Raw genomic sequence first — 22,850 nt, forward strand, 5'->3', positions numbered from 1 at the left:
GTTTTTTCAATTGGACTACTCGAGCAGTACATGAAAGCAGCACATTGGTAGGTAATTTTTTAGTGACCGAGATAAACTTTATAAAATAAAAGTTTTTCCCATTAAGAATGGTCTTTCTGATCATGATGTACAGCCTGTTACAGTATGTTAAGTAATCCACATAATAATGCAAAATAGTTCTCCATAACAGTGCTCCAGATAATGGTTTTACAACGGCAAATTTTAAGGAAAGCTTAACAAAAGTTAGACTAGGATGAGGTGTACAGGGAATCGGACACTAATTTAAAATTTAACCTATTATATGCTACCTTTGTGAGTATTATTTGGAAACAGTTTCCCTAAGAAAACAGTGAAACATAATTGTAAGAAACCACCCAAAAAGCCATGACTTACTAAAGGGATAAAAGTATCGTGTAAACAGAAAATGGAAATGTATCTATTCTGATCAACACTAAACTGACACACAATATTTTTAGCGCAACGCAATCTGACTTCCAAAAATCCCTACGAAAGAATGGCCCTGACTAACATTAACCTATACGTTTCACAAATCACTTACCTCACAAAAATCTTCGTTACTCAAGCTACTGCAATACAGCGAGCGCCGCTACTGCAAGCTAAATAAAAGATTCAAACTACTGAAGGCACTAACTACTGATAGGCACAGTTAGCAAATGAAAGATTTTAATACAGAACAAACAATGTATTTACCTTTATAGTCATAATATATATATCAGTTCATGACACCAATTCTCACAAATTTCAAAACTCCGCCATCTCTCTCCCCACGTCCACCACCGCTGGTGGCTCACCTCCAACTGCACAACGCTACGTGCTGTTAGCATCCAGTTGCCGCTGCCCAACACTACAATGGCACACAACAATGCAAACCAGCCACAGACTGCACACGGTACAGGCAGTGATTTTTATACAGAGCGCTACGTGGCGGCGGCGTTACCAGTAAAAGAACCTAAACAGCCTACTTACAACTGAAACATTTATGTTCAGCTATTTGTGCTGATAGTGTTATTGCAAATTTTGGTCATAAACGTATCAGTAAATCAACCTACTGTGTATTTTCATTCACTACTTTCATAAGGCATCATTTTTTGAGGGGTAATTCATCATCTAGATAAAAGTATTCATCGCACAAAAGTAGAATAATAGCTGTTCACCCAAGATCCCTTTGCAGACATTTACTTAAGGAACCCAGGGTATTCACAATAACTTCGCAAAACATATATTCATTTAGGAAATTTGTTATTAGTATCCCATCCCAATTCATAGCTACAACACCAGAAGAAAGGATGATCTTCACTACTCTGGGTTAAACCTGACTGACACAGAAAGGGGTGAATTAAGCTGCCACAAAAATCTCTGGTCATTTACCAAATAGCATTAAAAGTCTGACTGATAGCCAACCAGTATTTAAAAACAAATTAAAATAATTTCTGCATGACTGCCCCCCCCTTTCTAAGCAACAGATGAATTTTTAAATTTGATGTAGTAATTGTAAAAAAGAAAAGAAATTGTATGGTGTAAAGAAAAATTATGTTAAAATGATACGTTCCACATCATTACGAAATGTTGTATTCATGAGTTGTGGAACAAGTATTAATGTAATGTAATGTAGTCTTTTGGTTTCCACTTCCCCGAATGTATTTAGAGATTTCGAAGGTATTTTATAAATGCCTTTATCCCTATTTCATCGTATGTCATTCAAATCAGTGTTTCGTCACTCTAACCTCCCTCTAGGTTCTGAAACTCCTGATCCACATTTTGCACCCGTGGGTAACATATGCAACGACTCGCCTTTCCAGCTGTACTCCTCAAAATCTTAGTATAAATGTACAGCGGCTATTCATTAACACATTCATCCAGAGCAACAGATAATACGGATCCCATGATCTACCAACGTTATTTGCAGATTATTCGTGGCATACACTACTGGCTATTAACACAATTTTCCTTAATACTAGAATAAAGAGTTGTTGTAACGACAATAGAGAAAACAATTGGGGAATCAGAAAAGACATCATGATACTTCTTGGTGCAGGTTGAATACAGCTGATCACTATTTCTACATGAAGAAAATACTAGTCAGCTCACCTAGGGAATTAAGGAATAATTGCTCCAGTATAGTGCAAAAATACACTTTAGTGTTCCAAGTTAGCTGATTTATAGGCAAAAGGAGATATTGTAACGTAAAGGCTCTATTGTCGGCGAACAATTATTCCAAAGTCCAAAAGTCCATAAACATCAATTATTTTAGGTTGAAAAGACATCCCTATAACTGATATAGAAGCTCATTTCGAAATCATGAGAACGTATAATCGTTGGGGTTGGGCTCTCTGTAAGATCTGATACACTGAACGTGAGAACTGTTTTCATTACTCGTGAAAAACGATGAATACTTTGTTTAGAGGTCATCTGCTGTGCGCTCAAATAATTTTATACTTTCTAACAAAAAAAAATTGATGGCGTTCAAGTTTGGGCTTTGAGAGGACCATTCCTGTAAATCCAGCTGCTTTTCTTCAGATCATTATAAAGTATTCTTTGTTGCTGTGGACAGGAGCATTGTGTTACTGATACAGAAAACAGAGTTCAGACTGCTAAATGATATTTTCATAAACTTCTGTGTTCGTTTTGCGATCAACCCAAACTAATGATTAGTGGTCAACCACGAAATGCTGTGTGTGTGTGTGTGTGTGTGTGTGTGTGTGTGTGTGTGTGTGTGTGTGTGTGTTAAGGATTTACTGGCGCTCAGTGCCCTTACAAACGTTACAGGAAATTAATGTCCATAAAAGGGTTAAAAACGCTGCCAAACTCACTCACTCACTCATTCACTTACTCACTCTCTCCTGCCTCAATCGCGTTGACCCTCACAATCAGACACGAAATGCTAGCCCGGGTCATCTGCTGATCACGACTGTTGTCTCAACATACTCAGCTACTGAGATAGGTTACGCTAGATGTCGTATCGTGTTTGCTTATGGGCTCCCTCCTGTGCGGTATGATGTGTGCATTGCCACTCTGAACATGTAGATCTCTAAAATTTCGTAAATTCACCTACTGATCGATCTGTATTCTATAACATAAATTCATGTTTATACCCTAAACAGTTCCCAGTCTGATTTTTGATATAGTGCTCCTTTGTAGACGTCATTGTATTCCGAAGTAACTTCTTCTGTTAACTTAAAGCTGTACTGGAAAATGGCCCTTGACCGAAGCCGATCGCTTAATAAAGAGTATTTGTAAAACATATTACGACGCTACAAAAGTAATTTCTAAATTCATCGCCGGCCGTTGTGGCCGAGCGCTTCTAGGCGCTTCAGTGCGGAGCCGCGCTGCTGCTACGGTCGCAGGTTCGAATCCTGCCTCGGGCATGGATGTGTGTGCTGTCCTTAGGTTAGTTAGGTTTAAGTAGTTCTTAGTCTAGGGGACTGATGACCTCAGATGTTATGTCCCATAGTGCTCAGAGCCATTTGAACCATTTTGAATTCTAAATTCATCAGAGCTATGGAACTAACCATCTAACAATATTTTACAATAAAATGGTATCTACAAATATGGACATCTACTACATCACAACTTCATCACTAAACTAATATGCCTTCATGCGTCTGAAATACTCATTCAGACCAGTAAACATATCGGAAACGTCGACCCAGCGAAAAACAAACTAATACGAAAACCGCGATCAAACTTCTTAGACGATCAGTTTGCATTAACAATCGAAGAACTAACGGTGCATAGACATTCTCATAGTAACTAGAATATACAAATCAAAATTTTGTGGTAATGTCAAGAGAAGAAAACACGAGACATTCATTCAATTGATAGGTGAATATTATGGAACTTTAAGGAATCCATGGCTAGCGTGAAATGAAACATGGAGCTGAAAATGGTATAAAATGAGCAGGAATAATGATGAAAATTTAAAATTTGTTTATGGCTATAAATCCGAAAAAATGTGTAAACACCTTGGTTCGGTGAGTGAAAAAAGCGTATTCTGAAGGAAATATGAACTGAAATGTCAACCATTGTCTCTAAGTAGTTTTCTATGCCGTAACAAGGCTCATTCGCAACAAAACAATTTAATACAATCTCGGGTCAGTGGATGTTCGAGTCATGTGCTTTACCAAAGCGTAGTATTATACTTTCACCCTGGACATTTTACCGGCTGTGAGTCATTGCAGAAAAGGCTATATTTCTCTGACTGAATTGGAAATTTTATCTTTCTCGACTTGAGACACGGAGCAACGCGGCGCAATGGTCAGCACGCTGGACTCGCATTTGTAAATGAGTTTTTCTTCACGTGATGCACGCTCGCTGCAGCACGTCGTAAGCATGAGCATACTACAAAGAAAACTTTCTTCTTCCATTTTCTCATCTTCCGGTTTTCATTACTTAGATACGCTATTATCAGGAACTGAAAGGATAAGGAGTTGAAATTTTCTGGAAAGATTTAGGCTGTGACAGCACAGCTTTCAACGTAGACTTGTGATCATAATACCTTATTTGTAGACATTACCGGTATTTATAACGAAAATTGTAACGGTCATTACACAAAAATATTGTTCTTACTTATAACTTAGCAGTTCTTTATTTCTTTTGAAATGTATGGGGTATGGTACCACTCGCACAAATACCAAAGAAATATTTCCAGTAGTTAAACTGTAAAGTGTACTTATTGTGGCTAACATACACAACTCGGAGCACATGTACAAGAACGAACAAACAGTGCTCGGTTTATCAAAAAGCAACTTATTACTTAATAAATATAATTGAGATTTCAATAACTTGCCTTTCTGGATCAAGCAAACTTTACAATAAATGGGCACGGATTAACATACCAAAAATAAAAACACCTTGATACGTAATATGGGCTCAATTAATCAGCCGCTCTGAACTTATCCTACCTTACCAAAAAAGGGGAGATGGATCCACAATTAGCAATACACAGTAAAAGGAAAATACGAAACTACCCAATAAAGTTTCTTATCCCAGAACTGAATCCTGAAACAAAGCCAGCCAAAGCAGAAATCAATAACAAAGCACCAAACATAGGTACACGGTGCTAGATGCAGTAGATACGGACAGTAAAACAATGAAAGCGAAAATCAAAGACAGAAAAAAAAATTCTCAGTGAAGACAGTTCAGCCAAATAGAGCTTTTCCAAATAAGTACACCAGGTCCAACAGCGGCCTCGTTCAAATGGCTCTGAGCAGTATGGGACTTAACTTCTAACGTCATCAGTCCCCTAGAACTTAGAACTACTTAAACCTAACTAACCTAATGACAACACACACATCCATGCCCCAGGCAGGAGTCAAACCTGCGTCCGTAGCGGTCGCGCGGTTCCAGACTGAAGCGCCTTTAACCGCTTGGCCACCCCGGGCGGCGGCCTCGTTGTGTTTCACAAACATAATCACTTGGTGTCTTAAGTAGGTCAGCACTGATACAGCCATCTGCACTACAAGATCGTGCTGGTCGTACTAGGTATACTCCTGTAATTGTCGCAATCTTAAACACCCCACAAACAAGCAACTCGTGACTCAGTTTTCCCTGGACCTGCCGGTCGGTGTTCCAGTTCGACCCATGCTCCATGTCAACAGGAAGCCACCACAAGCCCCGCCCGTCGGTCCACCAGGCTGCCTTGTTGCCCTGCTCCACGCTTCCCCGCTCTCCCACTCCGAGTTGCAAGAAGCGACCTTCTTTGCTGGCTGTTCTGAAATTCTCTGCTCCACTGACGCTGTACAAACGATGGCAACAACGACCGCCCCGCCTTCTGTGTACACAGAGTAGTACTGACGCTGGAGACTGTCCGATACATCATCAATCTCGGCCGGCGCACCATGCATGACCCCGGCGTCGCACCACTGAGTTGTCCGCTGCTCTCCATGGCCCTCAGGCGTTGTCTCCAAGATGTTGTTGTTACTACAGTTCCGGTCACCAGACTGCCCTTCTCTGTCCCACTGGGCCACATCTCACCCTGGCGTGGCGGTGCATCCGAAAACTAGCAGACACGTTCGCCCACAGTGGCGGCAGGACTACAAGAACTGCACTGGCTTCGCCTGCTACGCGAGATGGGAATTGAACCGTGCCGTGAATTACTAATACTCTGCACTCCCTCCTTCCGTCGCATGACAAGAGCTTTAGCTCGGACAAAGGCACCTGTGATTTACTCAGCTTTCGGCATTGTTTTCACTTAGGTTCCCCAGGGAAACGTCCTGGAACCTCTGCTGTTCCTGATCTAGATAAATGACCTGGGTGGCAATCTGAGCAGTTCTCTTAGATTGTTCGCAGATGATGCTGTAATTTACCGTCTAGTAAGGTCATCCGAAGACCAGTACCAGTTGCAAAGCGATTTAGAAAAGATTGCTGTATGGTGTGGTAGGTGGCAGTTGACGCTAAATAACAAATAGTGTGAGGTGATCCACATCAGTTCCGAAAGAAATCCGTTTGAATTCGATTATTCGATAAATAGTGCAATTCTCAAGGCTGTCAATTCAACTAAGTACCTGGGTGTAAAAATTACGAACAACTTGAGTTGGAATGACCACATAGATAATATTGTGGAGAAGGCGAGCCAAAGATTGCGTTTCATTGACAGGACACTAAGAAGATGCAACAAGTCCACTAAAGAGACAGCTTACACTACACTCGTTCGTCCTCTGTTAGAATATTGTTGCGCGGTGTAGGATCCTTAACAGGTGGGATTGACGGAGGACATCGAAAGGGAGCAAAAAAGGGCAGCTCGGTTTGTATCATCACGTAATAGGGGAGAGAGTGTGGCAGATACGATACGCGAGTTGAGATGGAAGTCATTAAAGCAAAGAAGTTTTTCGTCGCGGCGAGATCTATTTACGAAATTTCGGTCACCAACTTTCTCTTCCGAATGCGAAAATATTTTGTTGAGCCCAACCTACATATGTAGGAATGATCATCAAAATAAAATAAGAGAAATCAGAGATCAAACAGAAAGGTTTAGGTGCTATTTTTTCCCGCGCGCTGTTCGGGAGTGGAATGGTCGAGAGATAGTATGATTGTGGTTCGATGAACCCTCTGCCAAGCACTTAAATGTGCATTGCAGAGTAATCATGTAGATGTAGATGGATGTAGGTAATAGACGTAAGAATCCGTTCCTGGAAAAAGTTATATCAACACATCGTGAGCAGAGCCTTTACGAATACTACAAAATCATAGCCTGTTTGTCCGGAAATCTGATTAGGGCACTCCGTGGAGCAGATAGCGGCGGCGGATGTTTGCTGTGCCCGGGAGCAGAACTGCATACTGCGCCCGTCATAGGGCTGCGTGCGACTGAAATAGACGGGGTCTCTGGTATGCGGCGTGGCGGCAGGCCCGTCTGCGACAGCCGCGCTGCCGGCATAAATCCCGCCTCCGTCGCTGCACAGCTAGGCGCAACAAGTCTAGCCCGGATAGCGTGTGTGAATTATTACGTCAGTTCGCCGCTTGTAATACGGAAACATAGAACAGTTGGACTGTTCGCGCTTGCAAACAGCCGTAGCGTGTATACATACGTTGGCTCAGTACTGACAAAGGACAAGCAGCGACCACGGCTCGTTTCGCTAGTGCGCTCCTGTTCAGACTGATACTAATCACCCTCCTCTCACCACCTATTCCAATATTTACATAGTTTACTCGAAAATATATTGTACTTTTTGCCTTGTCGCAGTAGGTTACTTTAAATTTTCATGAACGTAAAATTATGTTCTTCATAAAACGAAAATACGAAGTGACCATTGACAGCAATATCAGTGGGTCACAATGGGAACACATCAATTCGTACAAGTATGAGGGTGTACTGATTTACAGGGATAAGGAATAAAATGTTCACAGTCGTAGGTAAAGGAGTTGACAGACTTCACTTCACTAATAGGACAATAGGAACGAGCAGTCTGTCTACAAAGGTGCAAAATACTCGTGCGAACCTTGATAGTATACTGCTCAAGTATGTGAGATATATAAAATCCTGAACCGACAGGCGCTTGAATGTAGATACATTCTATCAAGCGAAAACCTGTGCACGAAGTTTCAAGAACCAGCTTTAACGGAGGAATCTATCTCCATACTGTGACCCCTGCCCTCTACCTATCTTGAGGATAAGATATTAATCATATCACGAAGAAATGCGTTTAAGGAGTCGACCTTTCCGTGTTCTACATGGGAATGAAAGAGAATGAATCCCTAATGAATAGTACAAATGGAAGTAACCCTCTGCCATATGTTTCATTGTGATTTGCAGAGTGCAGATATAGATGTCAATCAAACCGAAAAAAATATTATGTTTACGCATCTACAGTGCCTCAAAACCCCTTAACTTGTGCTAGGCTCTTCAGCCCTGTTACGGTCGTAAGTTCGAATCCGGCCTCGGGCATGGATGTGTGTGGTGTCCTTAGGTTAGTTAGGTATAAGTAGTTCTAAGTCTAGGGGACTGATGACCTCAGATGTTAAGTCGCATAGTGCTTAGAGCCATTTGAACTTTATCTTGTGCTTAGGACTATCATAAGCCAGGATCTTATGGAATTTCCAGTAATTACGCAGCATAGCGAAACTACGTGGCGTTTAAACGTGTTTGCCTTTGTCCTGAGTTGTGCAAAACCTGATTCATGCTTTTGGACATTTGCGAAGCCTATTTACACTCGGGTACATTTCGATAGTACGCTACTAGACTACACCATGAAAATTGTTTTCTTATAAAGGTCTCAAATAACTTGTAAAACAAAACCTCATTTTTTATTTCTGTTTTGAGCGATCATTTTAATATCATTCATCAGAGATGCCAACAGTTTTTTGTTAACTCATCAATTGATCAATCGATATTATGTTGCATAAATACTGTTTACTTTGATACAGATATTTTATATTTGTATTAAACAGTGATCATTTTCGAATTATGTCAAATAATGAAGAAAGGAAGTTTACGAACAATTAATTTCAGTCACTGATCGTTCTAGAAGCTTCTGGAACGAAGCATAATTAACATACCCGGTAGAGATGGCGCCAAAATTGACTACTTGTATTCCGAAAGCTCTTCGCTAGTTATGAATGAACAACAGTGCATTATGTCTCGTAAAAAGATTGTGAACTAACTGCATGTAAAGAGTGCTTGTGACTTTGTTTGTGTTTACTGAAAAACAAGACGTGGAAATAAATGGCAGATGTATGAAAAGTGACTACAAAAATTTCAACCTATTCTGTTGTAATTCCCGGATACTGACGCCAGCTACAAGTTAAGTAAAAGTTTCGAATCGTTTGAAGTATCTTCTTAACTATTTACTGCAAATATTGCTTTAGTTGTGGTAGACACTAACAGGCAATTCAGTGTAGGCGAATATACTTGTTATACTGTTAAGGGGTACTTTAAACGATCTACACGTGCATCGTAAATTAATGAGGGAAATAAAGCGAACATTGACTAGGATGAGATGATATATCAGGATTCGCCTATCAAATTCTATCCTGTGTGAAAATGAGGAAGAATTACGTGGCTTGTTGAGTGGAATGGAAAGGAAAGTCTGCTAGACATGTAATATGGATTGAGAATAAGCCAAAAAAAAAAAAAAAAAATTGGGGAGTGTCAGAAATGAGATTAGCGACCAACGTACCATCAGAATTGTGGACCATGCAGTACACGGAGTAATCGTTCTACTTTGAAAGCAAAGTATTGCATGACGTCTGCATCTACATCTACATCACTGTTCAGCAGTTCTCAATTAAGTGCATTGTCAGACGGGTCATCCAATCACCTTCAGGCTATTTCCCTACCTTTCCAATCTCGAACAGCGCGCAGGAAGAACGAACACTTAAACCTCTTTGTGCAAGTTATGATATATCTTACTTTATTACGATGATCATTTATTCCTTGTGTAGGTGGGCGCAACAAAACATTTTCGCACTCAGAGGAGAAATCTGATGATTGAATCGTGAAAAGATCTCGCAGCAACGAAAAACCCCTTTGTTTTAAAGGTTTCCATACCAATTCACGTATCATATCCGTGATATTTCGCGATAATTCAAACAAGTTGGGCTTCTTTAAATTTTTTCGATGCCCTCCGTCGATTCTATCTACCACGGATCCCACACAGCGCTGAAATACTTCAGATGAGGGTGGACAAGCGTAGTGCAGGCAGTCGACGAAGGAAGAAAAGAGGATACAAGACTAGCACAGACGGAGAGAGCAGTCCTCACCTACTAGTGTCAAATTTGGTCTTGATTTGAGAAAAAAATTGCTGGGAGTGCAGCACTGTAGAAAAGTGAATCATGGATTGCGAAAAACCAGAAAAGATGGTTCAAATGGCTCTGAGTACTATGGGACTTAACTTCTGAGGTCATCAGTCCCCTAGAACTTAGAACTACTTAAACCTAACTAACCTAAGGACATCACACACATCTATGCCCGAGGTATGACCGTAGCGGTCGCGTGGAGCCAAACTGTAGCGCCTAGAACCTCTCGGCCACTTATGCCGGCCAGAAAAGAAGATAATTGAAACGTCTGAGATACGGTGCTGCTGGAGAGTTCTGAAAATCAAGAGGACAGACGCGAGATACGAAATATATCAGTAACGAGGTTCTTTATAGAATCGTCATGTGCCGGCCGCGGTGGCCGTGCGGTTCTAGGCGCTTCAGTCCGGAACCGCGGGACTGCTACGGTCGCAGGTTCGAATCCTGCCTTGGACATGGATGTGTGTGATGTCCTTAGGTTAGTTAGGTTTAAGTAGTTCTAAGTTCTAGGGGACTGATGACCTAAGATGTTAAGTCTCATAGTGCTCAGAGCCATAGAATCGTCACGGAAAGGAATCTTGTAAACTGTACATGTGAAAAGTTGTAACTAGAAGACAGGACTGGATGACAGGGGAATAAAGTAATAACTTCCATGACAGAGGATCGTACAGCGCAAAATGATTAGGGACTAACAGATATTCCAAAACACAGAATAAATTATTGATAACGTTGGGTGCACGTGCTACTCTGAAACGAAGAAGAAGCAGTTGACGTAGGTGAAGAAGTAGTGACGGGCCACATCAAACCAGCCAGAAGACTGATGCCACAAAAATGAAAAAAAAGAGGAAATAGTCTACACGCCGCTTACAAAGTGAGTGCAAATCCTACCGAAAACTTTGTATTGATAGAACTCGTTGGCTGAATGTTTTGATACAAGAAACTTATGGTCTCCAATTTCTCGTTGCAGAGTAATTTTTTCAGGTTTCTTATGCCATTTAACGTTCTGGCTCTCTACCACTAACAATGCCTAAATGCCAGTCCAAATGCGTTGAAATCGGCCCATATGCCCATTCTGTGAACATCAGACTTTGATTACCTACAGCTCAGTGCTGTCTCTGTTTTCATTTCTACACTTTCAGTTTCGCGAAGCTAGAGCGTCTAGCGGCGAGAAGTCACATAATGTACATTTTTCATTCTCTTTCTATGTAATTTACGAAACAGCCTATATTTGGTGCTCAAGTAGCAGTAGAATATCAAGAGACCTGCATTATCGTAAAATAAATGTAATGACATAAGCTAATTGCATGTTACCCGACAAGAAAAGAGAATGTAAACAGTATCTCATGTAACAGAAGCAGATGCATGTACTTCCTCGAGTACCAAGAATGCGCACACCATGCCACGTTTTGTTCTGCTTTGTTGTCAGTAGGACGCTTGTTGTGAAATGTACAACTTTAATCATTTGTGTTGTGTGGAATGACGTACACTGAATTAAAGCTAGAAATATGATCAAATTTATAGCTTACATTACAGTTAATATAAATGTACGTATTATATGAACTATTGTCAGTCATTGTATAACGATAAGAAGCTAGCAAACGGAAATACACAAACAGTTAATAAATTAGCAGCCCAGATGAGCCAACTTCGCCCTTTCTTAAGCTCCTGTATCTAACATTTTTAAAATAACGTAATGTTTCTTCACTTAAAGTCTATAATATTTGTGGCTTTCTATTCTTATTACGACAAGCACAGCTCTTGTCACGAACAAATTTTCACTTGATTCGATTTTCCAATACACAAATAATTTTATTACTTTATAATCAAAAGAAGTATGTTGTGAAAGTTCTAAGTTTCTGGCTGTAACGTAGGAGCGACTGTGAAGTTGGTTTCTTCTGCTTCAGGAAACAGTTTTATCGTTTCTGACGTTTTGTATTATTCCTGTATGGCAGTTTTTTCTCCAGCGCACGTTACATAATGTAGGTCCTGCAGTTCATGCTAGATTTTTCCCTTATTCGTAAAATGGTTTGGCGCAAAGTGTAGAAAACAAATCTCCACCTTATTGGGTGGGTATACGACGTCTTTCTCTGAATGGTCTTCTCTTTTGCTATTTACTGACAATTTCTTGCTCACAAAAAAAAAAAAATTACTCTCCGCATAATGCCTGGAGGTTATTACTAAATCGTAACTAAACTGTTCTGATATGTTACGGTTCATACCTCTCAGTGTTACTAGGAAACCACAAAAAGACTGAGAACACATAGAGGCTGTGGTCTTGCCGTGCCAGAGCTGATATGTATCGGGCAGTCAGTCTGCGGCTGTTTTGAAAGCTAGAGAGCTCGTGCATTGTTTTGCAAGCTACACGTTGCTGATTGTATTTTCAGAGTATTGCCAGCCGTGTGCTCAGAGTGTAAATGTACGCACATATCTAGAGAAAAGATTGAAGACTGGAGTTAATATTGTTTTGTAATTGTGCTGTGTTTTGTTTACAGTGATGTATTTGTTTACTTGTGTAATAAAGCTTGTTTCATCCAAGTTTTTCTGAGCATATGATATTCATAGAATTTTATGACAATGGAGATGCTAACAAAGGCCTGGATCACACTTCGTAACATTTCCGAAACTTCTGGAGCATAAGATTGAAGCGTTTTTTGTGACTGAAAAATTTAGTTGCTGTTTGGAAGCTATGGTCGATTACGTCTTTTGTGTGTGATTCAGTTTTTGCCCGCTACAATAAGCGTTACTCCAGTAGCTCTTTTTGTTGCTTTCTAGAAATTGGATGTAGTATGCTTTCACATTAGAAAGTATGGATTACACGTGGAAACGTCTGTAATTTTCTGTGAAAAGATATTCATTTTAAATTAGAGTTATAGCAGTAGCCCTTTACATGCAAAGAATAAACTACAGATTACTCTGTGAATCAGTCTTAGTATGATTTTATGTAAGGGTAGTCGTTTTCCGAAGTTTGGATCTACAACAGGTAGTTAAATGTTTTAAATTATAACTTCCGATAATCGCGTAGATAAGGTATAATGTGCAAAGCGTAAATTAACCTGATACTGATTCACAGAAATCGAAATGTAGAAGAATAGTCATTACTAAAGTAATATGTTGGACGTTCACCCCTCCCCTCCCCAATTCCAACCCGCGCTCCTCACCCCCTGAAGTCTTGGTTCTGGTGAAACTGACCTGTAGCAAAGCCTAATGTTTACATTCGCCTCTTATTTAACCGCACTTCTTGTCATGAGAATTAAAACTGCACAGCAAATTCAGAAAACGTATATTAGATAAAAGGCAAGTCTCAAAGTGTTTCGATGAAAATATGTGCATACCTCAAATAAGTTACGAAAAATGTAAGGGGATCTACTACGTAATTTTGCAAACTTTGGCTCTACATGTAAGCAAATTAAACTGATTCGTGAGAAAGACAGGGTAGTATATTAGCTATTATTTTAATAAACTTGCCATCAACCAAAAACTTCATTGCATTTTGCAGATTTCAGTGCTGGACCATCAACAAGTGTCAGCTTGCGAACCATTCCACGAAACATAATCGATATGGGCTTTCGGAGCCGAAGGCCACTCGTGTACCCTTGATGACTGTACGATACAAAGCTTTACGCTTCGCATGGGCCCGTCAGCATCGACATTGGACTGTTGATAACTGGAAACATGTTGCCTAGTCGGACGAGGCTCGTTTCAAATTGTGTCCACGGATAGACGTGTACGGGTATGGAGACAACCTTATAAATCCATGGACCCTGCAAGTAAGCAGGGGACTGTTCAAGCTGGTGGAGGCTGTGTGATGTGTAGTATGTAAGCTTCCTGTCTGATCACTTTCATCCATTCACGTCCATTGTGCATTCCGACGGACTTGGGAATTCCAGCTGGACAATGCGACAACCCACACGTCCAGAATTGTTACAGAGACGCCCTAGGAACAATCTTCTCACTTTAAGCGTGTTTACTGTCCACCAAACTCCCCAGACGTGAACATTATTGGGCTTATCTGGGATCCCTGCAACGTGCCGTTCAGAAGAGATCGCTGCCCCCTCGTACTCTTACAGATTTGTGGACAGCCCTGCAGGATTCATGGTGTCAATTTCCTCCAGCACTACTTCAGGCATTTCTCGAGTCCATGCCACGTCGTGTTGCGGCACGTCTGCGTGCTCGCGGGGCCATACACGGTATTAGGCAGGTGCATCAATTTCTGTAGCTCTTCAGTGTATCTGACGAATGACGAATGTGTTCTCTTCTTTTTGATATTGCTGTAATTTATTGCACAATATACGCTCTCTTTTGTAATAATCTTTCTAAAAATCGAGCCCGCATCTCGTGGTCGTGCGGTAGCGTTCTCGCTTCCCACGCCCAGGTTCCCGGGTTCGATTCCCGGAGTGGTCAGGGATTTTCTCTGCCTCGTGATGGCTGGATTTTGTGTGATGTCCTTAGGTTAGTTAGGTTTAAGTAGTTCTAAGTTCTAGGGGACTGATGACCATAGATGTTAAGTCCCATAGTGTCCAGAGCCATTTGAACCATTTTCTAAAAACCGATACAAATGATACTCTTGACTTTCATTAGATATTGTGTTCAGTAGTGTGACTTACTAGCCGCTTGACGCGCTGTTGTCCGATTGTGTGATAATCAGCGGGACTGTCGCAACTGAGGTACAAATGTGTACGCGACCCGAGTAATGTGTCACGAGCATATCGTGCGTCCTGTGTGTGCAGTAGTAGTCACGGACCACCAGGGCCAGTTTAAAGGCACAAAGAACACAAGCTTCTGCTCCGGTAGCCAAGCTGAGAGAGGCGCCAGAGCAGTGAGATTTCTGTACGGGTCGTAGCAAAACTGGTAGCTTGGGACGCCAAGGATAAAGGAGCACCCAAGATTTGTATACAGTGCGCTTCACAATTAGTAACAAAAATTGACATCGAAGAAAGTTTACGAAGGGAAAGTAACAAGACGGAGGGCTCGAAATGTGGAAAAATGTTCTCTAACTGGTCCTGCCGACGACTAGATATCGATAAAGAAGACACTAAGGAAAACGCAACAACGGTTACTATCTAAAAAGCTCCGTTTTTACACAACTACCGAGCGAGGGAGCGCCGTGTTTAAGGCAGTGAACTAGTATTCGGGAGGAAGTCGGTTCGAATTCCAGTCCAGGTAGCCAGAAGTGCCAATGCTCAAAATATTTTGCGGGAATGCAGCCGGGAGACTTCGTCGATAACCGCCGAATTTCGAAGGATACACACTCTGCCATTTTCAAGCTAAAACGAAAGAAAGTAGGTGCTGTTCAAGGGACATTAAAACCTCAGTTTACAGAGAAATTCCGGAAAGATAACACAAACATACTATCGATAACTTCTGACGTCGGTCATCTTTGGTTGTGTGATGTCGCTAGTGTTTACGGTGAGTTTGTGTGTGTGTGTGTGTGTGTGTGTGTGTGTGTGTGTGTGTGTGTATGTTACCTTATATTCGGTTTGGTAAATGTGCCTGCCGCATGTGGACGGTCTCAGCAAGAAAAATTCTGTCCCGGAGGTAGTGGACCTAGACCAGTTCTAGACCTTAAAAAAATGAAACAGTGTTAACATAATGCGAACCCAATACATCACACGCAACAATGTCACGTATCGCCAGACCGGTCCACCGACCTATATGTAACCTATTGATTCTACCGTAATAAGGACGCCTCCTTAACCAAGAGGCAACTTTTTTTTTTAACCAAGAGGCAACCTTTTTTTTTTTTTAAGCACTATGTGACTCAACTGCTGTGGTCATCAGTCCCCTAGAACTTAGAACTACGTAAACCTAACTAACCTAAGGACATCACACACATCCATGCCCGAGGCAGGATTCGAACCTGCGACCGTAGCAGTCGCACGTTTCCGGACTGCGCGCCTAGTACCGCGAGGCCACCGCGGCCGGCAAGAGGCAACTTTCTAGGATGCTCTACGTCTGTGTGCATGAGAAGGGCTTCATTGATATCAATGAGGCTCTACAAAATCACCAAAATGATAACGGATCTCATCCTTATCGTTATCATATCGCAACTCGTTTTCAGTAATCCTGCACCTAAAAAATAAAACGTCTCCCTGCTGCGTCTAGTAAAACTAGAGACGCGGCAGAGACACAAATCCTTCCCGTAAGTTATTTGAACATTGCATACGTCGTGAGAATCTCAGGTCTCGCAATGCCAATGCTGTCTTGCTTGTAAGCTGCTCTGAAACAAATTGCATTTACTTCTACGTCAGTTATTTATTTGCACGATAGCCCTGTGAACGTAAACCTGCTATTGTTGTTCCTTTTAATATTAATTGACATATATTATCGATGTGAGGTTTGTCGCACTTTTAGAGATTGAGCTGCTGTTGGCGCTGCGGTCTCCCGAAAAGAATGCAGAAGCCATCGTAATACTAAAACTTTTGATATATGACGTCGTACAAATCACCCTTTTTGTTTTACAAAATTCCGATGGTACGCTGCTGTTCTCGGATGTTTACTGCTTTAGATACCCTCGTATACAATACCCTAATTTCTATTAACACTGTAATAAATTTAAAGTAGTTTGACTGATACGTGAAACAATCGTGCTGAATGCACCAAGTGTGACGACTATTTACTTCACTTTTAAACTTCATTCGCTTCTTGAAAAATGAACATGGCGACGGTCTGAAGTTAATGTAATGAGATTCGGGTACAAAAGCCGATTTCTTGCCGCATTCGTGGAAAGTTGAGAAATACGGATGTAATTAACATAATGAAATTCCTCGCTGCGGTAACTCCTGAAAGGTCATAAAATAGGTGTTCTAAAAGCAGGCTCGACAGTGAAAGGCTGCAGGTGGAATTGTGAAGCCTGAAGGAATAAAATGGTATTTGTAGCGCCGATGCAGTATTTAGAGGTGTGGTGGAAATAAAATTGACAAACTCGATCTCAGTAGAACACGTGCGGCTTCCAAAACAGCTTATCTTGTCCGACACCAAAATGGTGAGGCTCTGCTGCATATTTTCCACATTTACTATCACATTCAACAGAGTGAAGACACCTACTTTGTGTGGTGTAGCACCACGTTTCGATCTGGCTACGGTTGCCGAGCCTCATCGTTTGGACTCGTGAGGAAAACAGCGAGGACTGTGGTAAACATCCAAAGATTTTAGCGGTTTATGGCACTACTGTAGCACATACTTAGATGTAACACATGCTGCTTCAGTACAATCGGTTTTTACACCGCTATCGAGAAATTTAGGTCTAGATTTATACGTGACTGTCTAATGCCATAGAGAAGTGTCAAACTGCGCTCGTGTACAAAACGGAGGGACGAAATTAGGTTTCGTCTGATGTGACAGTGACAAGTAACACAGCTCAATGACACTTTGACCATACATAGAATTGCTACAGTACAATGTAATACACGAGGTAACTTAAGGAAATACATCTACATCTACATACAAACTCCGCAATCCAGCATACGGTGCGTGGTGGAGGGTACCTCGTACCACAACTAGCATCTTCTCTCCCTGTTCCACTCCCAAACAGAATGAGGGAAAAATGACTGCCTATATGAGTCCTAATCTCCCTTATCTTAAAACTATGAACATTGCTGCTAAGGTTCAGTGACCGTGTCAGAATTATATTGGAACACAATTTCATGTGTCTAATTTTGAAATGTACAGTAGCCTAGTTGTTTCTGCTGCTACTAGATGGCGCTCGTAGCAACACCATGTTTACTTGTCCACACTTTCTAAGGTGGGCACCTCAGTCTCGTTGCAACCCTTGTTCTCAGTACGAGCAGCCATTAGCCGCTAGCCATCTCACAACTGTTCATGACGTCGCCTTTCCGGCTTAGATCTTTAATATGTGACTTGTAAGTACTGCATCTTTTCCAGTCAGTACAAACTTTAATTTTATTAATGTACTATATACCTAATATGTTTTAGAACAGTTAGTCTAATTCTGAAGACGACGTTCGTAGTAGCGTCGAAACCGGATCAATTTTGACTTAATATTTGTGACCGAGGGCTCATTTGTTCCAATATAAGTCTCTTATCTTTTCTTTGAGGTCTTACTGCAGTCAGCCTCAAATGCTGGTTCTCTAAATTTCCTTAGTAGCGATTCACGAAAAGAATGCCTCCTTTTCTCTAGAGACTCCCACCCGAGTTCCTGAAGCATTCCCGTAACACTCGCGTAATGTTCAGACCTACCAGTAACAAATGAGATGACCAGAAATGACACTTTCATTGAAAGACAATAATTGCATTGATGTCAGCGTCATTTATGAGTGTTACCTGGGCACTGAGAAAGGTGTGATATGGTTCATAACAGGGTGCGTAATCACTACGGGTAGCAATGCACGCTGTGCAAGGTGCTCCCAATCTGTCAGCACGTCTGGTAAGGAATTGTTGCGGTGGGGCGAACCATTCCTCCACCAGCTCGTCTGAAGAATGCTGGATGGTCGCTGGTGCATGTGGGCGTGCGGCAACACGTCTGCCCATCGCTTCCCACACTTGATCAACAGAATTGAAGTCGGGGGAACCGGGGGAACGAGATAGCCGGTCTATTCACCGAATATCCTCTCGGTTTAAGAGCTATTACATCTGCATTGGTCGATGCGGTCGCGCATTGTCATCCATAGAAATGAAATTAGGATCGCATTCATCCCTCAGGACGCATTTGGGGAAAGAGTACAGCGTCACAGTAACGTTGAGCGGTGAGTGTGCCATCTACATCCATACTCCGCAAGCCACCTGACGGTGTGTGGCGGAGGGTAACTTGAGTACCTCTATCGGTTCTCCCTTCTATTCCAGTCTCGTATTGTTCGTGAAAAGAAATATTGTCGGTATGCCTCTGCGTGGGCTCTAATCTCTCTGATTTTATCCTCATGCTCTCTTCGCGAGATATAAGTAGGAGGGAGCAATATACTGCTCGACTCCTCGTTGAAGGTATGTTCTCGAAACTTCAACAAAAGCCCGTACCGAGATACTGAGCGTCTCTCCTGCAGAGTCTTCCACTGGAGTTTATCTGTCATCTCCGTAACGCTTTGGCGATTACTAAATGATCCTGTAACGAAGCGCGCTGCTCTCCGTTGGATTTTCTCTCTCTCTTCTGTCAACCCTATGTGGTACACACACTGCTGTGCAGTATTCAAGCAGTGGGCGAACAAGCGTATTGTAACCTACTTCCTTTGTTTTCGGATTGCATTTCCTTCAGACTCTTCCAATGAATCGCAGTGTGGCATCTGCTTTACCAACGATCAACTTTATATGATCATTCCATTTTAAATCACTCCTAATGCCTACTCCAAGATAATTTATGGAATTAACTGCTTGCAGTTGCTGACCTGCTATATTTTAGTTAAATGATAAGGGAGCTTTCTTTCTATGTATTCGCATCACATTACACTTGTCTACATTGTGATTCAATTGCCATTCCCTGCACCATGCGTCAATTCGCTGCAGATCCTCCTCCATTTCAGTACAATTTTCCATTGTTACAACCTCTCGATATACCACAGCATCGTCCGCAAAAAGCCTCAGTGAACATCCGATGTCATCCACCAGGTCATTTATGTATACTGTGAATAGCAACGGTCCTATGACACTCCCCTTCGGCACACCTGAAATCACTGCTACTTCGGAAGACTTCTCTCCACTGAGAATGACATGCTGCGTTCTGTTATCTAGGAACTCTTCAATCCAATCACACAATTGGTCTGATAGTCCATATGCTCTTACTTTGTTCATTAAACGACTGTGGGGAACTGTATCGGACGCCTTGCGGAAGTCAAGAAACACGGCATCTACCTGTGAACCCGTCTCTATGGCTCGCTGAGTCTCGTGTACGAATAGCGCGAGCTGAGTTTCACACGATCGTCTTTTTCGAGCCCATGCTGATACCTACACGGTAGATTTCTAGTTTCCAGAAATGTTGTTATACTCGAACATAATAAGTGTTGCAAAATTCTACAACTGATCGACGTTAGAGATATAGGTCTATAGTTCTGCACATCTGTTCGACGTCCCTTCTTGAAAACGGGTAAGACCTGAGCCCTTTTCCAATCCTTTGGAACGCTACGCTCTTCTAGAGACCTACGGTACACCGCTGCAAGAAGGGGGCCAAGTTCCATCGCGTACTCTGTGTAAAACAGATTTGTAGCTCAGTACACCCATGCAACATTATTGCTCCCAAAACCATAACGCCTTTCCTACCAAAATGATCATGTTCGACATTGTTCCTAAGTGTTGTACGTGTTCGTACCTCTTGTCACATGAGAGTCCATTCAGCATTGTCGAACATGATCGTTGGGGTGGAGGGAGCTATTATGATGTATGGTCGTACTAACCTGCATATCTTTGAACAGGGTAGGCTAGGGCCCCATCGAGAAAGTGTGGGTTATATTGTGGAGAAGTATTGCAGCATTTTCACATGCGCCAGTAGCCATCCAAAAGTTGTCAACCGCGCTGGTGGAGAAATGGAACGCTGTTCCGCACGAACTCCTTATCAACTTTTTGGCCAGAATGAGAGCTCGTTGCAAAGCATGCACTGTATCTTCTGCACTACAGGTTAGCGGTTCTTTCTTCGTATGTCTAAGTTTCATCGCACTATGTTACTTTGCAGTAATTCATCATGTTACTTGAGTCCTTACGTTTTGCACACCAGTGCGTAAGCCTGCCCGCACAGTGTTCGAGTCGCGTTTGAGCCTCGTCTTTGTATCTAACCTTTCAACAAACACTTGCATCACTGCGACGGATCATGTTTCTTCGGAAAGAAAGAATAACTATAATTGTAATCATAGTGATAAATTCGAGACGAGGTGTAATTTAGAAGCAGTAAGAGTAGACGATGAACATATATTTACTAATAAAAAAGTTCAGTCTCTGTCGAAAAAGGGGTTTCATTAATATATGATCGGTTTCAATGCTTTATGCACCATTCTCTGATAGACGATGCTTAACTGCGAACAGCACGTCAAGTGTGAACTGCAGTAACATAAGCCGCAGTCCGTAATTCGTACTGACGTGGTATTCGTAGCCAAGACTTTTACGTCTGATGATGGTGGCTGTGGCATAAAATATTTTGCCGTCGACAAAGAAATATCTTATACGCCTAACACTTGCAATCGCTACATCCAAGTGATGATGACCCTATTCCGAATTTTCATCTGTCTATAAACTCAGGCGCGTATAGTAGGGTAGTCGTACCGGACTAAATGCGCTCCGTGATGTGGAGGAGGCCCTGGCGGCGGCTATCGAGCGCACTGGGTGAAATCGGCTGCATGTAGTGGCACATGTCGGATTGAATGACGCCTGCCGCTTGGGTTTTGAGGCCATCCTCGGCTCCTTTAGGCAGCTGGCTGATTTGGTGAGGGCAACTAGCGACGCACGCGGGGTGCAGCCTAAGCTGTCTATTTGTAGCATCGTAACTAGGGTTGATCGCGGTCCTCTGGTTTGGAGCGGAGTGGAAGGTCTGAGCCAGAGGTTCAGACTGCTCTGCGACGGTATCTTATGCAAATTTCTCGACCTCCGCTATCGGGTGCAGAATTGTAGGGTTCCCTTTAATAGGTCAGGCGTGCACTACACGCAGAAGCAGCTACTAGGTTAGCGGAGTACGTGTGGCGTGCACATTGGGCTCCCTTGCGAGCAAACACGATTTGCCTGTTAAATCAGCCACAGCGACCTCAGAGAGTCTAGGTCCTAGCAGCTCAGAAATAGAAAAGATTAATATGACTTTACTAAACTGCAGGAACATCCAAGGAAAAGTCCCAGAATTGATATTGCTTATTGAAGGTTTAATGCACAGATAGTATTGGGAACAGAAACCTGGTTGAAGCCACACGTCAATGACAACGAAATTCGGACTGGAATATTTATCGTAAGGCCAGGTTAGTCGCCAATGGTGGCGGCGCGTTTATTGCAGTAAAAAAATTCGATAAAATCTAGCTAGGTTATCACGGATTCCGAATGTGAATTAATCTGGGTGAAACTGAGTACCAAAGCACGGTCAAATAGGATGATCAGATGATTTTATAGACCACCTGGGTCAGGATCTGTAGTTGTAGAGCGCTTCAGACAGAGCTTGCAGAGTATCATTAGTAATTTTCCTGATCATGCCGTTGTAGTAGGGGGTGACTCCAACTTGCCAGGTATAGATTGGGAGTGTTATGGCATCAAAACTGGTGCCTGAGACAGGGAATTGTGTGGCATTGTTCTGGATGTTTTGTCAGAAAATTACCTTGAGCAGATAGAGAACCAACTCGTGAGGATAACGTCTTAGATATCCTGGCAACAAACAGACATGAACTTATCGTATCAGTTAACATAGAGGAAAGTATCAATGATCATAAGGCTGTGATAGCATCTGTGAAGACGGATCTTACAAGGAATGTTAAGAAAGGTAGGAAGATATATTTACTCAGCAGGAGTGAGAGGATACAAATTTCAGAATATCTCAACAGTCAGCATCAAATATTCTGTGATGAGGACGAAGATGTGGAGCACAAATGGAAAAAATTCAAAGGCATCGTTCATTTTGCCCTAGACAAGTATGTTCCGAGTAAGGTTTTAAGGGATGGGAAAGATCCACTATGGTTTAATAGCCGCTTTAGAAAAGC

General features: G+C 42.0%; 1 protein-coding gene across 4 annotated transcripts in view; it reads left to right on the forward strand.

The window, feature by feature from the left end:
* LOC126353778 (spondin-1-like) overlaps positions 1-22,850 on the forward strand; it is a 577,109-nt gene that overhangs the window by 91,497 nt on the left and 462,762 nt on the right. The gene's annotated exons all lie outside the window — the stretch shown is intronic.

The sequence above is a fragment of the Schistocerca gregaria genome, chromosome 3, assembly GCF_023897955.1.
Source record: "Schistocerca gregaria isolate iqSchGreg1 chromosome 3, iqSchGreg1.2, whole genome shotgun sequence".
NCBI lineage: Eukaryota > Metazoa > Arthropoda > Insecta > Orthoptera > Acrididae > Schistocerca > Schistocerca gregaria.